Below are 4882 nucleotides of genomic sequence, written 5' to 3' on the forward strand. Positions count from 1 at the left end.
AGCTGTTTCTGATCTGTCTATCTATCTATGGCTTTATTTAAAAAATTAGTGTGCACACAGGTGGATTATGTCCTGTGCAGGAGATGCAACCTTAAAGAGATCAAAGACTGTAAGGTGGTGGCAGGGGATTGTGTTGCTAGACAGCATCGGATGGTGGTTTGTAGGATGACTTTGGAGGTGAAGAGGAGGAAGAGAGTGAGGACTGTACCAAGGTTAAAATGATGGAAGTTAAAAGAGGAAGGCTGTTGTGTGAATTTCAGGGAAGAGGTGAGACAGGCACTCGTGTTGGTGAAGAGTTACCGAAAGAATGGGCAGAAGTGGTAAGAGAGACAGCTAGAAAGGTACTTGGTATGACATCTGGACAGAGGAAGGAAGACAAAGAGGCTTGGTGGTGGAATGAGGAAGTACAGGAAAGCATAAGGAGAAAGAAGTTAGTGAAAAAGAATTGGGATAGTCAGAAAGGCAAAGAATGTATTCAGAAGTACAAGGAGATGCGGCACAAAGCAAAGAAAGAGGTGGCGAAGGCTAAGGAAAAATTGTATGACAAGCTGTATGAGAAGTTAAACACTGAGGAAGGGAAGAGGAACTGTACCAATTGGCTAGACAGAGGGATAGAGCTGGGAAGGATGTGCTACAGATTAGGGTGATAAAAGATGCAGTTGGAGATGTGAGGAGATTGTGTTGGGAAGGTGGATGGAGTATTTTGAGGAACTGATGAATGTTGAAATTAAAAGAGAGAGAAGGTTGGGTGATGTGGAAATAGTGAATCAGGAAGTCCAGGGGATTAGTGAGGATGAAGTGAGGACAGCTATGAAAAGAATGAAGAGTGGAAAGGTGGTTGGTCCAGATGAGATACCAGTGGAGGCATGGAGATGCTTAGAAGAGATGGCAGTGAAGTTTTTAACTAGGTTGTTCGATGAAATCTTGGAAAGTGAGAGCGTGCCTGAAGAGTGGAGAAGTGCACTGGTACCGATCTATAAGAACAAAGGAGATGTGCAGTGCTGCAGTACTACAGGGGCATAAAGTTGATCAGCCACACAAATAAGTTATGGGAAAGGGTAGTGGAAGCTCGACTGAGAGGACAGGTAATGATCTGTGAGCAGCAGTATGGGTTCACGCCAGGGAAGAGCACCACAGATGCAATGTTTGCTTTGAGAGTGTTGTTGGAGAAGTATAGAGAAGGCCTGAAAGAGTTGCATTGCGTGTTTGTTCAAGATGAAGGTGGGATTGCATCAAAGATCTGCTCTTAGCCCTTTCTTGTTTGCAGTGGTGATGGACAGGTTGACAGATGGGATCAAGGAGGAACCCCTATGGACTATGATGTTTGCAGATGATATTGTGGTTTATAGTGAGAGTAAGGGACAGGTGGAGGTGAGTTTGAAGAGGTGGAGGTATGCACTGGAGAAATGGGGAATGAAAGTCAGTAGGAGCAAGACAGAGTATATGTGCATAAATGGGAGAGTGGAAAGTAGAACGATGCAGTTACAAGGAGCAGACGTGGTGAAGGTGGATAAGTTTAAATATTTGGGGTCAGTTGTGCAAAGTAATATAGAGTGTGGTAGAGAAGTAAAGAAAAGAATGCAGGCAGGGCGGAGTGGGTGGAGAAGAGTGCCAGGAGTGATTTGTGAAGGGTACCTGCAAGAGTGAAAGGGAAAGTTTGCAAGACTGTAGTAAGACCAGCTATGTTATATGGCTTGGAGGTGGTGGCACTGACGAAAAGACAGGAGAAGGAGCTGCACTGTAAAAAAATAAAAAACACAATTTGTTGAGTCAGCCTAAAATAATTTGTTACCCTGCTGCCTTAACATTTTAAGTTTAGTCAACTAAAATAAGTTTAGTCAACTTGAAATGTTAAGTTGTACTAAGTAACAACTTAGATATTTGTGTTTGCTAAACTTAACAGATGGGTAAGTAACCCAGCTGCTTTAAAATTTTTAATTGATTCAACTCAAATATCTAAGTTGTCACTTAGTATAATGTAACATTTCAAGTTGAATAAACTTTTTGAGTTGACCGAATTTAAAATTTTAAGGCAGCCAGGTTACAAACTATTTTAAGTTGACTCAACAAATTGTTTTTTACAGTGTGGAAGTGGCAGAGTTAAAGATGCTACGATTTAAGAGTAATTAATAAAACAGGCAATGGTCAGGGAAGGCAGCAATCAATCAGAAAACAAGGAAACAGTCCAGGGTCAGAAACACTAAGGCAAGGCAAGAAAACAAGGAACTATGAAAACACAGAAACTACAAATGGCTACCTACACTCTAAAAAGTGCTACGTTATTTATTTATTTATTTATTTTTTACCCAATTGCTGGATTATGCCTGTTGGGCCAATATGTATTTTTCTAGTGTTTGGTAGTTTTTTGTGTAACCCAGCTATTGGGTTAATGTCTGGGCCAGGGGTGCCCAACCCTGTTCCTGGAGATCTACCTTCCTGCAGAGTTTAGTTCCAACCCTGATCAAACACACCTGTCTGTAATTATTAAGTGCTCCTTCAAATCCTAATTAGTTGGTTGAGGTGTGTTTGATCAGGGTTGGAGCTGAACTCTGCAGGAAGGTAGACCTCCAGGAACAGAGTTGAGCACCCCTGTCTGGGTCAATCTCACTGATCACTGAAACCATAGGCTACACCACTCCCCTCCTTCCAATGAAATAATCCAGCGCAGGCACTTTAACTCAGCTGTTGGGTTACAGTCGGACGTCCACTTACGTCTGCATTTGGTCCGCTTTTTTCCCCTGCTTCGTCCCTCAGCTGCCATTTCCATAACAAACTTAAAAAAATCCAGTCTCCCATGCGTGGGCTTTTATCATAGGACCTGATACCTTGCAACGCAGAGAAAGTTAATTAAATTAAAGACAAAATTAAACTAAAATATAAACCCATGTTTGAAAAGGTATGGTTATTCCTTAAAACAAAATCCTTTTTAAACTGTGATAATGGAATGCAAAATGCAAAAATAAACAAACAAACAAACAAAAACTTTAATTTCTGGAAAAATAAAGCATGAGTAACTTAATTAAGTAACTGTAATTAAAGATGTCATCAAATCACGAATCTGTTTTTAGCAGTTAGGCTATCATTTAAACATAAAAAACATGATACCCTTCAATAATATAATTGAACATAGGCTACAATTAGTTCCTATGCATTCCATATGCATGAAGAAAAAACATGGAGAATGGAAAAGAAAGTGCAAAAAAACAAACAAATAAATAAAAAGTGTAATATAATATAGTTACATTGGGTGACAATCAAATTAGCGCGTGATCGAGTAACACCACTTAAGGGTACGCGCATGTATCCAAGGCAACGCTCAGCTGCTTAGTGACAATTAACGGTTTTGCTGGTGATTTCCTCAGACACGGCCTTGAGTTTTCGCTTTCGTCGGTGGAAAAGGTATTTCTACTTTTATGTTTATTTTCATACGTGTATATTCTCGTAATGCTTACATTTTATGAAAAGTTCACCTGTTAAAATGTTTGCTGAAGTTGTCCGTCGTGTACGGCTGCTGACCGTTAGCCTATGTGAACACTTTCAAAGCTAATGTTAGCATGTAAAGCTGTTATTAAACTTAAAATACTAAATTTCCATATGGTAAAAGTACACATTGAGGCGCATATGCGGCAAAAAGTCAATTTGGGAAAGTCTTACATCTTAATATGTGCGCTGAATTTCGGACAGCTTGGTCTAAATCCAAATTGTCAACAGTCTTTACAAATTATATTTCAATGGACAAACGATAGTTCTAGACATATAGAATTATAACACTACTGTACGTGTTCATTTTGTTGTTTTAGGTTGGAAGACAACGTGAATAATAGCCATTGAACTAATCCCACAGTTGACAACCACACAAACACAGGAAAAAGCACCACAATTGTAGAATTGTTTAAATAAAATAAATGTATTTTGCTGTGTACAACCTGTCTGTTGCCTTTGATCAATCTAAAAGTAAATATAAAATGACATTCAACTTAAAGCGAAAGTGCTCTAAACGTCCCGAATGGCCGCTGTACGTCTTGTGAACGTCCCGTGAATGTCTGGAGGACGTCTCCGCAGACGTCCGTTCGACGTCAAGGAGACCTTACACGCCGACGTCCTGGGGGCGTTCGCAGAGGAAATTTAGGGGACGTTCTGGGGACCTTTTTTTTGTTAGCTGGGGTTATCTTTCAGCTAAGAGTGAGACGCCAGGCGGTGGTCAGAAGTTCGCAGTTTCCCCGGGGAATAGCAGCCCATCGCCGTCTCAGATTTGAGCGACACACCAGCACGAGAACCACTATTTCGGTTAAAAAGGATATCAGTGAACCGTCTAATAGAGTTGGATTAAAATATTACTTTTAAATGTTACATTTTCATTTCTAAAATGCTCGTTAAACGAGTGCATATATTTAGTATGCAAAGTTGAAAAACTATGCCGCATAATTCAATTTGTCTTATATTTTTGTTCATGGGTGTTTTCACTTATTAATAAATGTTCACGTTTTGATTATTACTGTTGCCTCTAGTAATTCTGTGTCTGCTTTTTAATTTCCAACCTATTTTGGTTCATTCATTTTAAGCCAGCAGTAGTTTTAATTCAGTATTTGAGTTAATTAAAACAACCCGAAGATTTGACCCAACTGGCTGGGTTAAAATATGGAAAAACCCAGCATTGGGTTACCAACATAAAATACAACTAAAGTTTAAGTTGGAAATTTAATTTATTAGGTCCATGTTAAAAATGTAGTTAACAGGTAATAAATAGATCATAACTATTTCATAAATATAATTCAGTACCATAAAATCCCCTAAAAATACAAATTATTTTTAGACTAAAATATAGTACATTAATTGAAATTGAAAAAAAAAAAAGCTGGTTTTAACTGCCATATGAGCAGCA

At 39.0% G+C, this 4882-nt stretch overlaps 1 pseudogene; it reads left to right on the forward strand.

The window, feature by feature from the left end:
• Positions 1-677: 677 nt before the first annotated feature.
• On the forward strand, positions 678-3817 carry LOC127154161 (uncharacterized; annotated as a pseudogene).
• The last annotated feature ends 1065 nt before the right edge of the window (positions 3818-4882 follow it).

Source organism: Labeo rohita, chromosome 22, assembly GCF_022985175.1.
Source record: "Labeo rohita strain BAU-BD-2019 chromosome 22, IGBB_LRoh.1.0, whole genome shotgun sequence".
NCBI lineage: Eukaryota > Metazoa > Chordata > Actinopteri > Cypriniformes > Cyprinidae > Labeo > Labeo rohita.